The sequence below is a fragment of the Trachinotus anak genome, unplaced genomic scaffold (assembly GCF_046630095.1).
Source record: "Trachinotus anak isolate AG129_WGS33_773 ecotype Australia unplaced genomic scaffold, CSIRO_AGI_Tana_v1 ptg000003l, whole genome shotgun sequence".
NCBI classification, from domain to species: Eukaryota; Metazoa; Chordata; class Actinopteri; order Carangiformes; family Carangidae; genus Trachinotus; species Trachinotus anak.
The window spans coordinates 21,352,439-21,376,805 of record NW_027273854.1 but is presented as its reverse complement, the minus strand read 5'-3'; the positions used below and the strand labels follow the sequence as shown (position 1 = coordinate 21,376,805).

General features: G+C 40.8%; 2 protein-coding genes across 3 annotated transcripts in view; one reads left to right on the top strand and one right to left on the bottom strand.

The window, feature by feature from the left end:
* The window catches only part of LOC139618506 (phosphoinositide 3-kinase regulatory subunit 5-like), a 78,896-nt gene that overhangs the window by 15,830 nt on the left and 38,699 nt on the right, over nucleotides 1-24,367 (bottom strand). The window lies entirely within an intron of this gene.
* Nucleotides 1-24,367, top strand: part of ntn1b (netrin 1b) — a 50,880-nt gene that overhangs the window by 2,392 nt on the left and 24,121 nt on the right. The gene's annotated exons all lie outside the window — the stretch shown is intronic.

Here is a 24,367-nt window from a genome sequence, read left to right as displayed (position 1 = left end):
CACAAAAATGACGCACCGGCCAGTGGCTTATTCATGAATGTGAAGTTTATATTTGCTTATTTTCTCACTGGGAATGAATTCATGAAATACAGATTCAACTCTCCTCTGAAAAGATAATGTGCTTGATTTGTTTCTGTATTTGATCTAAAGTAATAGGCACAGATTCATAGATGGTGATCTGAATGTAAATCAGGACATAATAATCAGGACATCATTCATTTGTTTGCGGACAAATAAATCCGGGCCTCGAACTGAAAGCCCACGGTGAGAGAACCACTCTGAAATGTAAAGTCAAGAGGCGGTTTCATGAGATGAAATGAAATCTTTGATCAAATTTCTAATTAAAAAAATAATATATGTTCGTGTTGGTATTATTATAACTTTATATATGTCCAAAACAAACTGAACAACTGAGCACAAGAAAAAAAATGACCCATGTTTACATAAACTTGGTTGTAAATGTAAATAAACTTAGCAGAATTTAGGCCTAAATAAATTTGGGATCGTTTAAATTAATCGTAAATTCATTCACTCAGTTTTGTAAGAGAAATTTCAATTACAGACTATTTATCAAATCAGCACCGGCTTTTTTTTTTCTTTTTTCTTTTTTTTTTTTTTTTTGAAAAGAAAAGAAAATTATACCCACACAATTTAGCTGACTTATAATACACATTGTGTAAGTAAAGCACGGTGCCACATTTCCTTTATGCCGAGATAAAATAGAGAATTTGAAGTGTTGTTTCTCCAGTTTCAGGAGCTGTATCTGAATTTTGTATGCATTTTGTTGACCCTTGATTTTTATCAACACCCCGGAGAAATGCCTGAATAGGAAAGAAAGGGCAGGAAGTCATTTCAGCAAACAAAGTGCGCCTGTCCGAATGCGTAATTGCGTTTTGACCTGTGTTTCCGACTGTAGTAGCGGTTTAGTAGGAAGGAAACATTGCAGCTGCAGAGATAGACTGCAGGGGCGTGTTGTGTTTCCATAAGCAGGTGCTATTACAGATTGGATGGGCGATTAGGGCGGTTTTATTGACATTTTTGGCACGTAGAGTATAAACTGCCACTTTAGAGCCAGTCGACTATTCAGGGAGGAGGACAAAGCTGCGAGGTAATTTGAAGCCAGATCTGAGTTTTTATTGTAGCAGCAGCAAGCGAGTGTATTTGCTGTGATGCTTATTTTCAACAGAGCCGGGGGCTTATATCAACAGCTCAAGCCCCCCTGAGCTGCAGCGAAGCAAACCTGGAAAAGTAACAAGTTCCAACAGTGCCATGGTTTGCTCAACCAAACGGAACAAGTGAACAAGTTGTTCCCCTTGGCCTCCGCCTTTGGCCTCTGCAAAGCCAGCATGTGAGTGTATTTTACTAAAACAAAAGCTTGTCACTTGTGGCATCCATCTCGCTGTCAGTGGGAGGCCCCCCTTTCACCATCCCGCTTTTTGTGTCATCAGATAAAACCACAGAAAAGCCAGACCGAGCATGTCTCCCAAAGAGGAAATAATAAGGGTGGCCTGACACCTTAGCGTGAAAGAGGAAGAGCCAGGGGAGGGGTTGTTTCCATTGAGCAGTGGGTCTATATGGTGCCGCGGTGGGGACGCAGAGTGGTCGGTGCTAATGATCTGTCTGGATTGCTCCTCCCTGCTGGAGGACACCGGGGCATTTAGCGCGGGGTGAGAAGGAGAGGTGTGGTTCTGGGAGAGTAGTTGGTTTCACTCACAGGCGGCAGGCATCAAGGAAGTTAAGACAAAGTCAGTTTCCCATGACTTCGCATGCAGGGTTGCCATCATGTTGTTAAGAGGCATTTATGTTGGCTGCAGCAGCGTTCACATTCCTATGGAGTGGAGCTGCATGGCGCACAAATATGTCCATAACACCAGGGCCGGGGCCAGAGGGGTGGCCAGGGGTGGCACCGATCCCCCCTGGAATCTGTTTGGTCACTCCCCCTACCCACCCACCCAGGTGGCTTGTTAGTATCATGGATGGATTACTGAACAGGCCTGCCAGGTACAGGCTGAGGGGCCCTGAATCAGAGGCTTAGCATAAAGGGACTGTTAACATTTCTGGTTGGAAAGACAATTAAAGGACCGCAAAGAGATGCAAATCAAAACGCAGAATGAGATGTAAAACAGCTAAACACAGATGCAAAGCAGAGCTTTGTAGTCATTTTGTGTCTTTTTCAGTCGGGGTGTGTTGCTCTCATATAGAAGGGTCAGGGGTCCTTTGACATATCTGCGTCTAGAGGTTTCCATTGAGTTACAAATAAAAGCTATTAACTGATATTATTTTATATTTGAATATTTATTTAGCATTAACATATTACGCTGAACAAACAGTGTGACTATTAATAATGTATAGTTTTTCATTGCCAAGAGGAACAGCTTTAAATTTTACAAATGTGCCCCCCTGTCTTAGAAACTGTGCTCCTCTCTGCCTCCACATCCATACGTCTCTAAAACATGCAAAGGAAAAACTTTAACACATTCGTGCATGATAATGTTTGACCACGACCCACAATTATTTATGTGAAGGTTGAGAAACACACACTCACACACACACATATGGTGACACGTCAGGCTCTCCTGTCCCAGGCAGCTGCTTCATATTCTCCCCATGTTCAGCGTAGCACTGACCCCTGACAGTCAAGCCCCCGCTCCTCTCCGGCCTGACTGATGGGCTGTGAAGGGAACTGTGGGAAACTTCTGCTTGCCAAGTGGGTTTTGAGGCAAGTTGAAAATGGTAGCCTCAGTCACTCATACGTGTAATTTTGCACTTGTTCAATTTGAGCTCTGTTTTTGCTGTCACCCTGCCATGCTATGTTCTGTTTTATAATCACTGAGAGTCAGCTGGAGGCTCAATCAGTGCTGTTTCCTTGCACTTTTGATGTGCTTTCAGAGAACACTCTCATGCACAGCACCTCCACATGTCTGCTCTTACACTGGACGGGCTTTTTTTTTCTGCCTTCAGATGTATTTGATATGAAAGAAAATTTAAAGAGACTTGTAATTTCATCAAGCCATCCTGTCTTGTGGGATACAGATCTGTGCATCTTTGATCACAAAGTCAGGTACCATCTGTCCTGCTGGAAAGCACTCTGTGCTCTTTGTGCTCTGCTCAGTGTTTGGTTTTTGTTAAACCTACACAGAAATCTTTGTGAGGCACAGCCGACATGTTTGCCACCCACAAGTTAGCTGAATTAGGATATGATTGTATCAATTGCCTGCTGGCTCTGCTCCCAGTCTGTGCAGCACATACTGGTACTCTCTGCACCAGCTCTAAAAATAGAGGGAGTGCAGAATATAAATATAAAGAACCAGTAGGTTTGATGATAAAAATGGTGGAGGAGATTTGAAAGCACAAACACAAGTGGGAGTTTGTATGTTTGAATCAATGTGAAAGCTGCCTTTAAGTCGTGTAATGAGTGTGGATCGGTGGTTTGTCAGATACAAACCCATGGCCCTGTCAGATGAAACCGAGAACCCTTCATCAACATCACCATCTTCCTCATGTGTTCCACTGAATTATTGACACTATTTAACACTATTAATTAGAGCTATGAAAGTGAACTTTGTTACAATATTTAGATTTAATTTTTAGTGTTTAAGTGTTAAACCTCACATTTCTACTATTACCACTTGAATTGGCAGAAGCTGGACATTACTATTACCTGTTCTAACCCTTTATCCATTACTTTTAGCTAAGTGTTTTTACCTTGTATCCGCTACGTCTAACTAACTATTTCAGCTGTTTATTACTTTTAACTGTTTCAGTCATTAATCTGCTTAAACCTTAGACTTCTCTGGCTTTCTAAGCACTTTCAGGGTCTCATAGTTGCAACCTGTGGTACTCAGCTAATTATTATTGACTCAGTATATATTTCTTTAAATCCATGTAAAACGTATTTTAATTTTCTAAAACTCAGTTGAGCTGCTATACAATGTTTCCACATTCCTGCTGGTTGGGAATCGCTGGTCTAGACACATCAAACCAGTGAAGACAAGTCTGCCTTTAGAAAGCAGCGTCTCTCTTTTCAACTACAACCCACTTGCATGACAGCAGCTCTGAGAGAGAGGAGACACTGGTACAGGCTGGAGGAAACCAGACCCTTTAAAGTACAAGGACACCACATTTACCATGGTCTGTTTTACAGAACCACTCCACATCTAAGATCAGCTTTCCTGTTTGGTCTGCAATTGAGCCAACGATGGTTTTAACTCCCAAGATGCATTTGGAGATGCAGGCTGACAGTGCGGACCAGTCTTTGTCCATGTGGCTAACTGGGACCAACGACACAGTTTCTGCTGATGATGGCTGTGCTGCCAGCCTCCCCGGGGTTGCCAGGTTGGGCCAGGCCAGCTCACCATCTGGGTCTCATTTGGGCTCTGCAGCGGCAGCAGCCCATGTGACAGGAGAGAAGAATTTCTGTAAAGCATGATGTCATAGATGTTCTTGTAATAGAAGTTGAACTGTCTCACTTGCTCACTGGTATTTTGCCCCCCCACCCCAGTCATTCTCTGGCTCATCACTGTGCCAGTGTTGGGGGGGGTAGAGTCATTCATCTCCATTTGATTTGTAAGCTGAGACACATTTGATGGTTTTGATTGTTCAGATGCATTTACTCAAGAATAGCCAGAGGACGTGACTATTTGTGGGATTGGTTTTGTTTTGTTGACTTCTGTTTTGATGGGTTTCATGTTCCACTACATTACCTAAACCTATTGAATAATACAGTAATGAAAACAAGCTGCCGTTGCACAGCTAATGTGTCATAACCCATATTTATAGTGTGTAATAGTTACTACGAAGATGAAGCAAGGTGGCTTAGTGATGAGGCAAGCTGGGTTTCCATCCAATTGCATTTAATAATAATAATAATAATAATAATAATAATAATAAACCTGGGTGGTAACATCAGAAATTAAAAAAGAAAAAAAGATTTTAATTTTTTTACACATGGCTGAGGTGTAAGAATTGATGTAGCAACAAAAGTAAAATGTGACAAAATCCACACTTAAGCTTCTTCTGCTCCACTGAAGAGACTGAAAATAGCAGCAGACAAAAACATTGGTTCCTTAAATTAATACACGAAACAAATATAAACACTATATCTCCACCTACATTCACTGGAACTTTTTTAGAATAGAGTAGAATAGAATAGAATAGAATAGTGTAATTAAATGCATCATCGTGTCACATCTCTTCTTCTGCAGTGGCACCTGACTGGAGAATTAGCGCCACCAGCTGCTTATCTTGATGAACCAACTCATAATACTCATATGAGAGCAGCAGATTGAAATGTGCATTAATTCACCTTTTCTTTTCATCATTTTCTCAAAATTCAGTTAAAATGTTTTGTACATGTGGACAGAAACCGACCTAAAAACTTTGTTCAATAAGAGAGCCCAAGGATAGTGAAGCACCCATGGAAAGCACAGAGTTCTCACCAGCTATTGGGGTTTTGACCCTTGACCTCACTCTGGCAGGCAAAAAGAACTTTTGCCTTTGGGGGGGTGAATAAAGCACGATAGACCCTAATTCACCAGCATCCAGCACAAAACATTTAAAGCAGACTTTGGTCAAGTAGGAAAAAACATGTCTGAAAAAAATGAAAACAAATAAATGTGATTGTGAGTGTCTTCCTCTTGTTGTGGGTTGTTTGTTTGGATTCCCATTAGTGAATACATTGGTAACAGCCATTTTCCCTCGAGTCCACAACAATCTCAACAACGTTACAACCTTCAGATGTGCTGTGCAAAAAGTCAACACAAGACCCAAGGCTGAACACAACTCTACAAATTGCATTTCATAAAAATTATATGGACTTAGTAGTAGAAGGATGTAAAAAAAATAAATAAATAAAAACAAAAAAAAGACACTAGGGTGAAACTGTGGAGCAGTAAATAGGAACCAGGTGTGTTGCAGGTTAGGAAACATTCAGGAACATTTTTGGCGTTACAACAGGACGGAAAGTCAGAAGTCCCACCGGGAGCAGCGTGCCAGTTAGATGGACGGATGAATCTCAGTCATCTAGAACACACTGCTCTGGGGAACTGGGAAGGAAATTCAGATGGTTTGACCAATGGGAGTTTGGAGAAAGTAATCACATGCGGTGGTGAGAATTCTGAAATAAATCAATCAGTTTTAATCAGCACAATCAAATATAAAGCAGACTCATGTGTTTTCTTATGAACATGAAGAGAGTATCAAACTTTATCAACACAGCTGCTGTAACGTCTCCTCTGGAGACAAACTGACCCGAACCAGCTACAGAAAGCTGGTTTAGGACTTTGTGGAAACTGTGACAGGGAACCACCGTCCCTCACTGGGACTGAAGCAGATTTACAGTTGCTCAAGAGTTTGCCTGTATTTGACACCAGAGCTCTGAGCTGAGCTCTCTGTGGTAGTTTTATGTTTACAAGGATGAACTGAAACGTGCCAGAAAAGGGATTTTGTTCAAGTTTTTTTTTTTTTTTTTTTTTTCTCAATGCCTTGGTTTGACAGTGCAACACTTATGGACTATATAAAAATTATTGTGGTGGTGAGGGAAGCTTAAACTTATGTTTAAAAGGCAAGGCCCTCCCCAGAGTTATTAATGTTCTGTTTGGACTCTCCACTGGACCCCAACATGTCAAAGTCATGCAACAGTATTGAACTGGTTCTACTTATTCCATCACTGAGTAATAGAGGCACAGCACAAAGAGTTAAAGAGGGTCTCCCTCCATTTAAACCCTAATATCTAAATGGAAAAATGACTCACAGCCACTGACTACATTAAAAACTCCATTGGAAAATGGCACATTTTTTGCAAACATAACAAAATGATGAATACTCCACTCATTCTTATTTGGTTACTAAAGAGTTGGTAAGCAAACAAAATGAGTGAATAACGCCCAATAAGTCATGCTGAACTAAAGATTACAGGATAATTAACAACAAGAATACGTGACTTTCTTTTTGTTTGAGGAGGTGGGAACGACTGTTGGCAGACATGTTGTTTACTCAAGTATGTTGATAAAAATCCAGCGTATTCTCTGTTTCTCCAAACATGCTGTGTTGGCCCTATGAGCTACCAGATTATGACTAAATATGAGAGACAGGATCATAATAATTTGCATACAGTCTTTACAAAAAAGTGACGTGTGTTGACTCTGTCCAAACTGCTTCATGTTTTGCAGTTGCCACTCTCCACTTGCTCTTTGTTTTCGTATGTCTCTACTTCTTTTGGAAAAGGCTCAGTAATAATATTTGCAGTTAATGTGCTGAGGCTTTCATGAAGTATTGTGCAACAGGACTAAAACCTACATTTCTGTGATGAAGTGCTGTCCATGTTGGGTCATGCTTAATGTTGTTCAGACACTAACACTGATAACAGTACTCGTAACATTTCCAAAACCATCCTTTAACTGTGTCACGATTGCACATGGAGAACAATACTCCTAAAACTGGCCTTTACTCTGTCGCCTCCAGTCTGTCTTGCAACATAAGCCTAAGTGACTTTTGTAAGAGGTTTCTGTGTATACAACCAGACCATAAAACAAAGAGATGTATTTGGGGGATCTCAAAAAAATCCATGCTCCGCTACAATCCAGTGTCCTCTGGGTAAAGACTGCATGTTTTGAGGATTTTGTTTTGTTGAGCTCATAATTCAAGACAGACACGATGTTTTGAGCCAGAAAGGTTTCACTCAGGCTTTTAAGAGCATACTGAAAAATCTTGTTCTGCTCTGTTGTGGACGGCGGTTTGGAGAGGTGACTCGATGTTTTGAGAAGAGCTTTGATTTAATGCTCATGTCCTTCATGCATGGGCTGTTGGACACCATGGCATAAATGCTGATGAGAATGGAAGACATGCAGAATACAGTGGGTTCATCCTACACATATAGATCGCTGTATTTAACATTTAAATACAAGGCGACAAACTCTCTCTGCTGTTCAGATATGAACAGCAACTCCACTCCCAGGATTATGTAAACATAATCATAAAATGATATAAAATTAGTTTAAAAAATGCACATTAATGTTGATAGTTTAGCTTCATTCAGGGAGGTTGATCCTAAAATTTCATCAGTCTGCAGTTGTTGAGTGCAGGATAAAACTTGACTCATGTTGCACCGGTGTTACTCTTGTGTGACTTGACAGTAGATGGGGAAACTGACAAGTTGAAGTTAGGGACTGTCTTAAAAATGTTTGCACTATGCCTGAAAGAGCTTTTCGAATTTTTGTCAATAGCTTTACAGACACTTAGACTCAACGTTATTTTCTCCTGGACTGCCTCCCATTGCATGCAACCTTTTTTTAAAAAATGATGCAATATGACCCAGTGATATATTACGACCTGTTTTTTTAAAAATCACGGACACTTCAGACCAACTTAATTAAACTGGCCGACCTTCCCTCTTACACACAACCTCCAGTTTTTAAAGAAAAAATAATGCATTATGGCCCGGTACAAGTCTGCCTTGTATTTTCCTAGTTAAAACCTTCCATTATTAATTTCCAACCAGACCACTGGCAGTTTAACAACTTTCATTTAGACTCAGTTATGACTTTTTTTTTTTTTTTGAGGCGTGGTTCACATATAAATCATATTTTATTATTTTATATATTTTATTATTTGATTATTTGATTAATTTAGAAACATGGTCAAAATTATTTCATTTCATATTTAGCTGAACTTACATAGTCACATATGGGGAGTAGAAAACATTTTAACACACACTGCTAAACAATCAAGACGATCTCTAACCACTTCTGGTGTAGGCACTGTCCACCTCCAGAATTACTCCAAATGCAGGTATGAGTGCAGATATTTTGGTGACATTAACAAATACAGAGACAAAAATGAGCCCTAAAATGAAATGCTATTATTTGGGCCTCATCTGTGTTTGTCAGTGCAAAGCACCAACGCTCAGCAACAACACTGTACAATACAGTAAGTGGATGCTGAATGGCTAGGACAGCTCAAACTCTTTGTTTTCTTGGCGGTTGATTATTTTTGTTCACGTGGTGCCTTATTGTTCAGATGAAATGAGATTTGTGCGGCTACGTGTGGATCCTCATCTCTTTGTGTCCGTCTGTCTGCGTGGAGCTGACTGGAGCTGGGACTTCCAGGGTGGCATCAGGACCACCTAGTGCGTGCACATCAAGCCCCTTTGAGGCGCTGAAGAAGGGGAGGCTGGGAATGACTAATGGGCCAGCGGAGTGACACGCTCCGCAGCTCAGCTTCAGACCCCCAGCCAGCTCCCCTGCTGCGCTGCCACCCGACACAACCAGCTCAGTGACAGCGCCGTTTATACGCCCACACACAACACACTTCCTCAGTGTCACTTACCCGACTTACCCCCTGTGCCACTCCCCCCTCCCTCCCTAAAAAAGCATTAAGGAACTCTGCAGTGGAGGCATAAGCTTCTTTGGCTGGTACCATCCTCCCTGCTGCGCTGTCAACACAGGGGTCTTTTTACTGGACGACAAAGACAACTGGATCAATTATAGTTGAATAAAGTCTTGATCCTTACTGGAATGACACTCAGGTTTTGGAGATTTTTTTTATTTCACTCTTATTAACTCAATAACATTATGTAAATTAAATGTGACTGCTGCTTAATGCTCCACCGAACTTCAGTAATGTCAGCTGCTAATTACCCTGCAGCACTTTTCATTAGCAGCCACTTTGCTGTGGAACACTTTAAAACAAACAAAGCGTAGACATAATAAGGCCGCCTTGAGAACGAAATGGAGTTGTTGGTTCCCCTTTCATATTTATTTTTTCCATATAAATTCTGCGTTGGCCTCTGTGAAGGGCCTCTGCTGCTCTGCAATGGATTTCTACATCCTCCTGTGATCTGTCTCTATCTCTCACATACCCCAGTGACCAATTCTTCTCTCAGAGAGAATGAGGACCCACTTATTGGATCTGAGGGGATATCCAGCAGGATAGATAGTGGAGAGGAGGAACACTGGCTACCAGACCCCAGTCCCTACACGGCTATAAATATCCCGGGGTTCTACATCTGCTCAAAGAAGAGAAAACCTGGGGATTCATCAATTGCAATCCTCCCTCTGCACCCTATGTGTTTGTGATTGAGGCAGATCTCCTGGTCAGACTGGGAGCATTAAACCATCCACAGACAGAGGATTAAGCCGCCTCTCCGTCTTCCATAACTCTCCCAGTCTGAGAGCGCATGTAGACAGAGCAGACCGCATGTTCCCATCCTCTTCTCATCTCTTGTCCAGGTCACCGCAGCTACTGTGGAGCAGATGGCTCACAATTCCTTCACACACTCACACCAAACAGTAGAAAGTGACTTCCTTCCTCTCCTGACCGGCCGAGCTCTGAGGCGAACATCAGACGCATCCCTCCCGTCTCTGCTTGCGGGAAAACCTCTGGAGCCCAGTGCACCATGTAAACTCACACGGCTTGTAGCACGCACACATGTGTACGTGTGTGTACATGTGCCATGTGGTTTATTTACACAGATAGCAAGGCTCAATTTCTCATGATAGCAAGTCAGAGATAACGCGTTGTATCTGGTTCCCACTTAGGCAGCTGGGAAAAAGAATGACCTCAGAGCAGTGAGCCCAAAGACCATGTTAGATTACAATGTGATGTACAACAAGCCTGGAGTGTCTGTGCTCTGTTACTGCAGGTTTTTACGTTCAGGAGTGACAAGAGCAGATCTGAAAATACTAAACAATGAATCTGTCTCACTGAACAGAGGAGCAGTAAAAGATACAGAGGTGGGTGGGATTTCATTTGACCAATAAGCATATTGCAAACATTGTGTTGTGCACATTGTCTTCTGTGAATTTAATTATAACCCTGCAACCCTTCAATCCTGATTGATTTGGTGACACTGGTGGTAACAGCAAGTGTGGTTTAATACAGAAAACACTTGTTAAGCAGTTCATTTGTCAGACATAGAAGAGAAGAGCAGCTGCTTTATCCCTTTACAGTGCAACCAATCAAACAGTTGCTGTAGCAGAGCAGTAGCAGGAGTTGGTTTCCTTTGCTCAAGGGTTGCAACCTATTGCCTGCAACTCTTCATCTAACAGCTCACTGTGGCTGCTCCTTCTTAATCATTACTCCGTGTCTGCAAACTACTGCAGTCAGAGACAAATACATTATGTTTCCTATGAGTGCTTCACAAGAAAAACCACCCTGTGTTTCTCTAGTTGAATATTTTTAATGTGAAGCCACAATTAGGAAATATTTGGCTTTCATTTGGAACAACTTAGTATTGCTCTGATACAGCTGTAGCAGAGTGAACAGAAAACAGTGAGGCTGATATGAATGAGATAAAATTAGAAACAATATCATTGGATAACATGCTGCAATGTTTCCTGTGAATCCCTCCAGTGTGAAGACAGTTTGATGCCAATATTGGAATAATGGACTCAGCCACTAACAATAGAGAGGTTATAACTAAATGTAAAAATACATCCATACATCCATCTGTTTTCTATACCGCTTATCCGAACCAGGTTGTAGGGGGAGGCTGGAGCCAATCCCAACTGACATTGGGTGAGTCTATCACAGGGCTGACACATAGAAACAAACAACCACACACACTCACATTCACACCTACAGGCAATTTAGAGTTGCCAATTAACCTGATGGGCATGTCTTTGGACTGCTGGAGTACAAGGAGGGAACCCAAGCAGACTCAGGGAGAACATGCAAACTCCACACAGAAAGGCCCCAGGCCCGGGGTTCAAATCCAGAACCTTCTTGCAGTGAGGCGACAGCGCTTAAAGTATTTCATTTCAAAGTAGAATAGTCAAAATCAATACAGTAGGGTTCAAGATTTCACAACTTAAAATCTCTAAAATACTGGATCAAACAAATCCTATAACCTTGATGACATCACAAGGGTTACTTTTTACTTTAGAAAAACTCCCTCCAGAGCCACAGAAGAATTTTTACTGCACATGATCAGTAACTTTACTTTCACTACATGTAAAAAAAAAAGCAGATGCTGTTTATCTACTGTGAATAAGAGTGAAATAAATTAGATGCAACAGTCCAAAGAGTTGAGTCACATGTGTCTGACTGACAGAGTTAGAGGCCCCTCATACTAGATGTCTTCATTAATGTGAGGGATTTGTTTTACTCGTTAATACTGTGGTCTCGGTTCACTGGGTTCCTGCGAAGATTGCCGGCGGTTGGCATGCTTCAGGAAGAACCAAGCCTTTTCCTCTTCAACTCAATACCATGTCCTGGAAGCCACCTAGCAACCAGAGCAAACTTTGGGATAAAAATGAAGGCATTAGTAAGAAAACCTTTACAATTCCCCCCTCAGTGTTTCCATTGAAACAATTAACTCTAACTTTTTCCCTCCCATCCGGAGAGAATGTGACCATAGTGTTCGGTCTGTACCCTTTTTCCTGAGGTGGTGTTCTTTAGATTTCCTTCATTAAGTCATTTTATGAGTCAAACACCTGCTTTGACTTGTGTAGTGAGCACACACCATTGTAATGTAAGGAATAGTGAATAAAAGTGGAAAAGAACTGCACCTAAAATTAATCTTTGCTCATTTAACTATAGGGTTAAATGTTTTGGTACAATCTAAAAACACATGGGAGAAATATTTTTTGACAGGGGGATGTAGCTGGTTATAAATAGACCTTTTGAGAAAAGTGTAAAAAGCACAATAAACATGCCACCAGAACGATGGATACCTCAGCTTTATGATTTACAGTCTAGTGGCTTCTCGCCTCCATCTCCCTTATTCCCTCCGCACGGGAGAACACAGTGGAGGAGCCGCGTGCCAGAGTGTTAAAATAACCTCCCCGCTCTGTGGGGAAGAGTTGGACCTCAGCCTAACACAGGCCAGTATAGTCCCACAGCAACCTGGCCCTGTTTAGATGTTTAGTACAGGTTTAGTCTGGAGAACGTCCCCCTTCTGACCACAAGCACAATTAGACTGCATTTATGTAATGTCAGGTTTACTGTAAATACAAGCTGCCAGCTGGGAAAACTATTCAGGTCAGCCTCAAGTCGGTGATTATAAGTAGGTGATTTTCAGATGTCTCCCTATTGCATCAACATTCAAACCAAAATCCCAATTATCCAAAATCTACTCACAAGACAAAAGGATTAAGAAATACACAGCAATTTAGACAATTTGGTTCAAAGGGTAGAATAAGTACAGAAATAATACAGTGCTAGACTGTACTACTCACAAATTCTATGCTATATCATAGTATCCTTTCCACTAAAACCCCTTCGTTCTGCTGAGTAAACTTGTACAAAGAACTCCTGCATCTCATATTAGCATGAGGGCTTGTTAATGTCCAACCTGACCTCTAAACGTGGAGGTGATTTTTGAGGATCTTCTACTGATATGTGTAGAGGGAATTTCTCAGATGCTAGAATATGAATATAGAATAATCCAGTTTGTGTAAGGAAATGGGTAGTTAAAATTGTGCATTAAGAATATACTGTAAAACAGTGTCTCCCAACCAGAGGTGCTCTCGGGGTAACAGCTAGCTAGAAGTCATGCAGTTCAAAGCTAAAGGTGATGGAAAAATAGATAAACTAGGATAAACTTTGAATCAGCTAAATACAAGTAACTTCAAACTGCTAAATTGGAGAGCTAAAGGTAAAGAATTACAGCGAGATCTTTTAGCTGAGTAAACAGATGAATTAGTTAGCTAAGTAAACAGATTAAATTGTTAGTTTGGTGAACAGATTAAATAGTTAGCTAATTGAAATTGTTAGCTAGACAAAACAGATAAACTGTGAAAAGTAAATGACAGACATTTGAAGTACTTAATGAGAAGTAACAGATAAACCATTCACATAGTTCACTAGATAAATGTAATGGAATAACTTTTGATCTACCTAAGAATAATGGATAAATTGTTGGAGATTGATTGCTAATGTTCACAGTTCAAACTGTTGGCTAAAAACAAGAGTTTTTAAAGTCTGACACTGTGGGACCCACGTCAGGCAAAACTGAGACAACTGTGTTCATGAGATAGGGCTGTGAGGGTACATCTGGAAAAAAAAAGGTTGGGAACAACCTCTTTAAAACAGATTGTGTCTGTTCAGTTCACCTATCCACATAGGCTACAGTAAAAACTTCCTTTAGAAACAGACAGAACAGAATTTGCTTATCTAGCTTAATGACCGTGGACCTTTTCATCACCTCTCCCATAAACTTGAGGAAACAAAGCTGAGGAAGGAAAGGAGCAGCACTCCTGTCAGTCTGTTTCCACACCTACACTGTGAGAGCACTCCAGTTCATTAATGAAAATATACAACGCATCAAACACAAACACACACATACATCAGAAATGAATAAGCTTTTATGAGTTTGTTACTCAAGAGAATATTTTTGCAGTAGTCACAGCCGGCATGTTTAACGTATACACATATTATACATCCCCCACGTGCGCGCACACACACACACACACACACACACACAAACAAACACACACACACACAGGAAAAAGGAAGTATTCCCCATTCAACGCCCCGAGCTCCAGCCAACCAGTGACAGCAGGATGTTCCTCCAGCAGTCCATTAGCTTTACACTTTCATTTGTCATTTTAAGTCCAGTCTTGCTTCCTCCAGTGGCCGCTCAGGAAGCAAACCTCACATTTGATAAAGTGACTCAATTCAAGATTTGTCTAAATGTTATATTTTAAACACATGACCTCTGAAGTGGGAGGATCAGGTGCAAGAGAGGTCCCGAGAACAGCCCTGGACATCTGAGGAAAAGCTAAATAAAAAAACGATAGCAGCCAACACTAAAATACATGCTCTAATTTCCTTCTCTTCTTTGTGTCCGTCTTTGTCCCATTTGCTGCTATTTCTGTTCGTTCTTTGATGGAACTGCTGCTTTCATTAACAAGTTGACAGTATAGAAAGACAAGACAAATGGATGATAGAAAACGGGTGACGCGCAACAAAGATCCCAGGCGAGACTGTTGCAGTTACATGGCATACGTTCCAACAAACCCAACGAGCAGCACGCCCACTCCCACCTCCCCTGGACCGCTTCCAACCCTGCAACAAGAGGATAAATGGGCTGAGATATATTGGCCATTATGCATTATTATTCATAAGAGAGGGTGTGTTATCATTGGCACCACCTAGCAGCGGCTGTTTAGAAAGGGGAGTGAATAACTTTGGTCATTATTGATTACACAATTACAAAATGCTGCTGCGAGAAAATGTCAAGTCTTTTTTTCTTTTGTGAAATGGCTTATGGTTCAGATCAAACAAGGCTCACATGCATATATAGAGTATAGGGCATTCATTGTACGTCCGACACATGCAGTACATTGTGAAAGCATATACAATACAGTATCAGAGGAAATACATTCTATGGTATGGACTTTTTAGCATAAATACCCTAAGAAGATCAACCAGGCGCCATTAAAGCCCATTAGAAAGAACTACTGTTTTTGTCAGAGTCACCACTAACAGGTCATTGCTATGACCCACACACATTATTACCAGCTAATCTTAAATTACATTGGTTAATGGTGCATTGCGTGAGTTGATGTCACATCGCATTACCTAATGAAACACACTGTACTGAGCCTGGAGTGCTACCAGGGCCGGGCTGACTTGGGTGGCTGTTTATGTTGAGGCAGTGCATTCCCTGTTCGCCAGGCAACCGAACGGTTTATGAGCAGTTACTCACACAAAAGTACGGGGCGGGCTGATTGCTCAGCTAATTGATCTCCACCAGAGATCACAGAGCTGCGCTCGTAAAGAAGGGGAACGCCTCCCATGACATCACCGCATGCTGCATGGTGAGACAAGGCATGCAAGTCAGGCTTATTCCCACAGTTAGAGAGGCAGTCTGCAGAGAGGAGACGCAGAGTGTCAGGTGGAAAACACAGACACACACAGACACACACACACACAGTATAAACAACTATTAATCAAGAGTTAGAACGAGCAAATGGATTTTATTAAGCAGAATATTCTGCTACTAGGCTAGAGGGGCTGGTGGAGTAAAGACCACCTTGGTAGACCTCAGAAAAATGAAATAACAGAAATATGAGCTGCACAGCCTGGAAAACATTTGTAATGCCATATTCTCTTCACTAAAACATTAAGAAGGATGTTTCAAATGTTAATTATTCTTAACAGCCATGGGCAAATTCTTTGGAGGTCACAGGTCAAACTTCGCTACAGATGCTTCGTTCAGAGCTGATAGGTATTTAGTGTCTTTTAAGGATGGAGGGGTGATGTGACCAAGTACAAGAGCTTGAAGTCAGGTGGTCCAGTGGTGGAATAATACTACTTATCCTTTGAGTATGTTTCATCTATATTTTACTGGGGGCTGCCACATCCTTTAAAAGTTGAAATCAGCCAGGTTTCAGTTGAAATCTTTGCAGACGAATTGGTAACCTTTTCCTTGAATTAATGGATTAATTACCATACTCTCAAATTACTTAATGCATTCATTCCAATCAGGGTAATAACGTCAAGTATTGTAGCAAAATATTGACAGTGACATCTGTCAGGCTTGAAACAGCTCTATTAAAATCTACAGCTTTCATTTCATATAATCCTAGTTAAATGTTGCACAGTTGCAATGTTTCCACTCAGGCTCGACTCTAGTGCCTGATATATGGCTCTACAATGATAAGATCAGTTTATGCCTACACTCAGGCTAAAAGTGGACAAACACGGCGACCAGCAGATTTTTACACAGACTTAGGAACGTGCTGAGGCCTGGTGGAAGTGGAAGAGGGAGATGGCTTTAGATAGCCTTTCATCATGAGGATAACTCAATTCATTAGCTCAGCTTATACCTTTTCATCTCTTCTCTGGTCTCAGGGCACAAAGTGCACTCTTGTGTAGTTTGGCAGCTACTCAGAGGTGAAAGGTGAGCTGAGTGATGGGTCATTATGTCTGTGTGTGCTGTTATGGCAGCAGAGCAGACACAACTCCCCACAGGGAACAGAGGTGCTGCTGCCAGATTGGCCATGATGGCATCATTAGACTGATAGCATCTGTCCCAATACAACCAGGCAGATGCAGCTCCACTGCTCTACTAGCCTCTGCACTTGATATCACTTCTGAATGGTTCTCGTCAGCTTTGCTTTGCTGTCACCTGTAGGTTACTGTAACGCTTGCTGCATCGAAAAACAATGCAAATAAGCCCAATTTGACAAAACCACATTACCATCATTGCTTAATTGGTGGACACATGGCAGACTTGTGATGGCAATGTGCCACAATGACATCTCCATGGGTTGACCCTGACCCTAAACTAGCCACAGTGCCCTGGTCAGCACTCCCAATACTTAGCCAAACTTGACAACTATATCTGGTTGTTTTAACATTTAGTTCTTCAGTGCTTGAACACAACTGATGGTGTTGATAGTCAATTGCAATCAACCTGAACAGGCTGGGCAATGTGTTGGCGTCGGCAGACGAACCAAAGCAGCGACCTGAGCAACCAGTCAGTCAAGTATACATGTTCCTCTTTTTAAATTGAAATTAAGTCATTTTTTGAAAGAAATAAATATATATCTCCTTGGTCTTTGTTTTGACTTGGGCACTTATCTTGTCAAACTTGTGATTACCAAAAAGAAGAAATTTAACTTTTATTTACTGAATAACAATTTGTAGCATCACCACCATGACTTCACTGACATTATTCGTCTCTTGATACCCAAACTTCTTGTGGAAAAAATGATTGACTTAGTATTTCAGCAGAGAAGTTGTTTTTTCTGTCACTTCCGAACAGAGGTTTATTTTGAAGCCACCATCTAGTGGATATTTAAGGAACTGCATCTTGTACCACACTTGTCGATTGGCTCTACTCGTCACTTGTTGTTCACTTGCTTGCTGTATGACAGGCCATAGAGTAAAAACTGTTTACTGTAGCTACATATCTACTACCTGTCCTGTTTGCTACTTTGGAAAAAATGCCATAAATTGTATGTTGCTTCTATTCTTGTCCTTGGTAAAAAAAAAACAAAAAAAAAACTATGGACTATCTGTGAACTATTGGCCAGTCTTTTCTAAAGCAGGACCAGCAACCATCTCAGCCACGTCACTGTTGGCGTCAAAGTTTTCATTCCAACCAAACACCGTAGCAGCTGATTCTCATGATAATCTTCAAACAGAGAAGAGGAACTGTTATTTGACGTCCTTGGTTGGCACATTGTTGCGTTCCTGTTCTCAAGTGACAACAGAAGAAGTATGAAGTAAATTGATGGAATGACTTGATATGAATGTCTCTGTTCACAAAGCTCTTGCAGCAGCCCTGCTCAGCGCAGAGACAGGTGCAGCAAAGCCCATTCCCATTTTACAGACATCCTCCTGCCTCTAATGTGTGTCTCATTAAAGCCACATGACACAGGCTATACTAACTCCTTATGTTCAAACTCAGTTGTCTCGGCCATGCCATTTCTCTTCTGACTTGATCAAAGAAGAAAATCTTTAAATCATTGTCATATTGGCACAGTGTTTTGATGCTTTATTTGTTTCTGTGACACCAAGGTTACGGGGTTGCTATTGATGGAACCGTCCTCAGAGGTCATTGCGCAAACCTGCTCCGTTCTGTGCGAGATAAAAATCTCCCTGTACTGGCTCCAATTGTTTTTCTTTCACTGTTTACATTTTTTGCCTCAAGTGAAATCATCAAAAGCGGCCCGGAAAAATTGTAAAAGGATTCATCATCTGGAGAGCTTGTTGCAGAAGTCTTTTGTTGTCGTCCTTGCCCTCATCAAAATCACAGCTGCTGCAGAGATGTGTGATTGAAATTTTTATTATGGGAAACCTGCGTCTGGTGGAGGTGGGCCTGGAGGCAGCTGAGGGTGACGGATCGTGGCACTTGCTTTTTATGTTTGTGCATTACCGAGTCAAATGTGCTTCATCAGAGAAAGTCCACGAATACTGTGTGACAGAACTGCGTGTTTGTTAGAGTATTAGTCTCAGTGCACTCTTTACAGCCATGGCAGCTGATACCAGTCCTCTATAAAATTGTATTTATGACACTGATTTATTGAACCTTCACAGCAGAAATCATTTATGGTTCACTTCCAGCCTTCCAGTATTATAATGATATATTTGTGTCATATATTTTGATGCAACATGATGTGATCAGTGACTCTAGTTTATGTCTTTATAATCATAACAAAGTAACTACTTCCAGAGACTAAAGCATGATCACTGACTTATTCACTGCCTTATGAGCAAAGGAATACAGCAGCCTAGCTTCAACTGAAAGATGTAGCCATGACTTCATCCATCAAGGCTCCACGACTATTCTGTTTTGGTAACACTTCAGATCACAACCCACAAATCACAGTGTAATTACTTTATATGGTCACAGAGTATGTACTACTGGATACCTGTAATGGGAAAATTGAGGTGAAAATGTGAGAAAATGGAGTAACAGTGTTACTATTTCACTTGAATTTCTTGTGGTACCATTTATTTTAAAATGATGATATACTTTCAAAATATACTCATTAGAAATTACAATCTAAAAGTTTGAAAAAAACAACAACTTTGGTTTATTGTTGTTGTTGTGGGGTAAACACAGTGTGAGACTAATCCTGAGAAGGAGCCTGTACGTCTATAACTAATTGCTCTGTGCATAGCTTTGCTGAGGGCAGTAATAAATCCAGTGAGACTGTCCTCCTGTAAAAAACGAGCCCATAGGGCATTTGTGCAGCAGGTTATTATCACCCACAGTTGCATTTTGTTGTTAGGTGACATCTAGTGGCCGTAATAATTATGACAGGAGCAAAGGGAGAAGTATGGTGACATAATATACGTGACGTAGTATTGTAACCATGACAACAAAGATCTTCTAACGTGGAGGAAGTATTTATTTTAAACTAAATCACCATCTTTTCCTAAACCTAACCAAACCATGACCATTATTATAGTAACCATTGCTTTATTATTGTAAATGTTTATTATTGTAACAAGGTCCGGTATACCTGCCACAGTAGAAGCACTATTTCAGGAGACACTCTTACAGGTCGTATCAGAGGGTTGAAAAAAACAACCTATGTAGTTGAATCCAGCGGCAGACCCCTCTAACAATCGAAACTGATGTTAGTGAAGAAGCTTTTATGTCCCATCAAATCCTTTCCAGCTGAGGTAATGACCATTATTTTGAAGTAATAGTACACTACCATCAGAAGAAAGCATTGAAAATGTAGGAGAAAACTCCCTTATTATAGTGGAGGTCTGTGCCCTGTAGGCTGTAAAATAAAGCGTCACCCCCCTTTAGATGGCGCCTACAGCTGTGATCTAAAGCGTTACCTATGTTTTTAAACACAGTGAAAAGCACACAGGCACTTCATGTATATTAATGAACTCTTGTGACACTTCTGAAACATCACCCACATATGCTACACAGGTGTTATGCAAGTGTTGTATAATCTCTATATGCTTTGCAGTGAGACCTTGGATTCAAGTGTATAACTTCAAGAGCGTGTGTGTGTGTGTGAGAGAGCTCAGTGAGAGTGAGGCCGCGAACACACACTGAAAAACAAAATCTGCAGATACTGTCGAACTCATAGACACATTCACAACAAGTACAGTTAGTGTGTACATGTGTGCGTGTCTCTGAAATATCCAACCACTAAACCAACTGTAACATGAAAATACAGCTCTGTGATCTGTGGAGTGTTGTCTTCTCCCCAGACCCCAGGCTGCGATGAGACATGAACCCTGTTTGATTTGGCACACGTCATCAGCTCACGATATGAGTGACTGTACAGGATTACACATAGTGAGAGAATAATTGGTCTTGAATAAACAACAATTGTGTTGAAATTCCATCTTTCTCCATGTCCGGAGAAGCAGTGCATTCTTTTCAGTGCAGATCACGCACACAACATGCCTCGAGTCTCTCGCTCTCTCTCTCACACACACACATACTTTGTATGGTTAAACATCAGACACCTGTTGACAGGGCTGGTGAATTCCTGCTGCTGTGGCACCGAGTCCTTCAAAACATCCATAACCAAATTTCATTATAGACTGTGATGTACAGATGTTTGATTGTTTCTGAAGTGTGTTCTCCTCTGCAGACAGAGCGAAAAACCGCCTCCACTGAGCTGTGGGATGCGTAATTTCCATCCAATATGCACACCCACCACGAGCGCTTCCTTCACTAAGCCTGATAGATGGCACTTGAACATAAATAGATTGGAATAGCATAGCTCTAAGTAGGCCCTTGAAACCAAATGAAAGCAGACTCAGAAAAGACATCTTGCTACTCTGGACGTCCAGTGCAAAATCGCAGTAAGCAGCTGGTTTCCAGGAACCAATCCTTTATATGCATTTTTCATAGTATTCAAAGAGTATAACAATAACTGCGACATATCTTTTTGATTTTCTGTTTCTGAAGTTTTGGTTTCTTGTACCCAACTTTTCTTTGTGTGTTCACTTCCTCCTTCTTCTGTTTATTTCAAACAAGCTACTGCTGCAAAAAAAATAACCAAGAAAACACATTGTTTCCTGCTGTCCAGATGAATTTACTTTCTTCACACTGAGAGGAGGAAACACACACAGCAAACATAAAAGCTTTCTTGAGTTGGCCGTGGATTGAATTACTATTGTGTCATCAGTTGGAAATAATGAGAACCACAGGGGTCATTTGTTTAATATGAAGGTGTTACGTATTATTTGTTGTACTTTATTAATGCCATCATTATTACATAGGTGCAAGAGACACATGCAGGCATGTAGGAAGTTATGAACTGAAATGAAGAGATTTATTTTGGTGAAGCAGTGTGATCTGTATCAGTGATTTCAAAGCAGTCACACTTTTGCAGTTACCAGCTCAACAAGTTTTTAAAAGAGGAAATTTAAGTTAAAAAAAACATATCCACACAGACTCAGTCATAACATCTGAACATTCTAACTATATGGAGAGTATATGGACAAGTTAGAAAGTGAGTAGAGAAGTCTAAAAAACTGGATTGATAAATGGTTGAAATAGTTAAAGTAATGGTTAAATGGTTATAATACTCTAGTTAGTTTAAATTAAGACATTGAAATGTGTGGTGCTAACAATACAAATGCAAACAAAATGCAATCTAAACCGACTTAAACAATAACAGTTCAGTTGTATTAACAATATGGACACCTAAAGAGTTAACAGTGTTTTAAATTTATCTTAAATTTAAATGAACACATTTGTAATTGGTGGTGTGGATGAGGAGATACTTGAGCTGATGTGATAGTGGCGTTACGGTTGGGAGCAAATGCTCTGTTGAAGAACAAAAACTGAAAGATTTACCTGTGCCCCGACTTTTAGATGCTTCCCTATATATTCAGTTATTTGGCAGACATGTGACAGATCCTGGAGCCTGTTGCTCTTAACATGGCTTATCAACGCTCAAGCTATTGTCACTGCTGGACAACTGTGTGAGCAGAGCGAGGATGTGTGGATGAGATAGCACAGCGTTCATGAGAAGGGCCTGGGGACAGCTGTGTAGATAGCGCTTATTAGTCTCATGACGCCCTCACACACATAAGAAAGTATATTTTTACCACTGAGAGTGACAAGTCTCTGAAGAGACAGATTCAGACTGAAATTCATGCTAAAGAATCACTGACTTTATCTCTTTACCTCGACTAGATTGACACACGAGAAAAGAGATAGACTATGAATTATCTCTCGCTTTTTTTTTGTGTGTGTGTGTCTTTGGGTGTTTTTTTAAAAGTAATTGTGTTCTTTGAAGTGCTGGCTGCCGTGTTACAATAAACACATTTGTCTGTGAACATTTTGGAAGATGAAAGTACAGTACCAGCATTGACTTTTTTCAGCGCCGAAAAAACTAAGAGCATTCCATTTCCTATTCATGAAAAAAGCCCCGCTGCATTTTCCCTCACACTTCCCTTAAGTGGAGATAACATCTGGGATAAGAAAGCAGTAAAGAGTAAGAGGGAAAGGGAGGAGGTGTGTGTGTGTGTGTGTGTGTGTGTGTGTGTGTGTGTGTGTGTGAGAAAGAGAGAGAGAGAGTTCTTCAAAGCTTGGTCTAGTGTGTGTTGAATCAGCCCTGGGAGGGAAGTGTGGGAGATAAGCCTGTGACAGCTGCCAAACACCTCTGTGTGTGTGTGTGTGTGTGTGTGTGTGTGTGTGTGTGTGTGTGTGTGTGTGTGTGTGTGTGTGTGTGTGTGTGTGTATCTGGGCCCCCATTCAGAGGGAGTGTTTCTGAATCCCAACCACCTGCCAGCTCTGGTCCCTTATGGCAGGTGTGAGCTGGTTTGTACGTGATTCAGACCACTGATGAACTTGAAGCATATGTGACAGTCTTATCGCCTGCATCTGTCTGTAATAACATTAAGACTGGCGCAGAGATTAGCGAAATGTGAGGGGTTGTGAGGGCTGCTCATCTCAATGGTATGTGCTTGATCCAACTAATATAAAAAAAGAATGACTAAAAAGACAAAACATCACTAACATGAGGATGGTGACAGGAGAGAATATGAAGCTCCAATGGATTTAATATTAAATAAATAAAGAGTAATAAAAATAAAAAAAACCTAGCTAGCTAACAAGTTGGTCTGGGTTGTTAGCTTGGTTTATTATTCAGAATCAAATTGAAGAGACATGCTAACAGCAGCAGCTAATGTTAGCTCTGCAGTTTTTGACAGATGTTCTTCAGAGACTGACAAACAACAGACTCAATGCTCAAATCAACAGGAGCTAGCTAACACTGCTAGCGCTGCCTTTTTCACCAAAGACAAATACTAATACTCAACACTAGTTTCATAACAAATTTGTGTCTTGTGTCATAATTAATTTTGTCATTATATTGAAAATTCTCTATGAGTCAGTTTTGATGAGATATGACAGTGGCTGGCCATGAGCTATGATTAATAAAAAATATGCTGTACATGTCCCAATCAGTCATGTTACAGGGATTACTGATAGTCAGGTGTACTGACGGGGCAAGATGCACACATTTATATTTAGATTAGATTTTAATTAGACTTTATGAATTGGAAATTTAGTTGTCTCTGAGAGCTAAGCCCTCCTAGGCTCCCCCACTATTTCAACACTGCTTTGGTATTGTTCTTGTTCTACCTAATGGGAGGTAACTGGCTAAATTTGGTAGCAAATGTTGAGCTAGCTAGCTTAAAATGAAGGGGTATGTGATGTCATTGAGAAAAATGCCATTGCCAAAAATGCCATGCCAAGAAAAAAACACACATCAATGAGCATTTTAAAACGAAAACATCCATTATGAAATAAATACCGTATCAAATAATTACGAGAATAACATTTATTTAATGATAATGAGTTGACATTGTGGTTCATTTGTATGTCTTAATATTGAACACTTCCATATGAGTAAACTTGGCAACAGCCTGAAATCAGTGCATGAGGAATATGAACTTCAAGGTCAATATTAACGAGTGA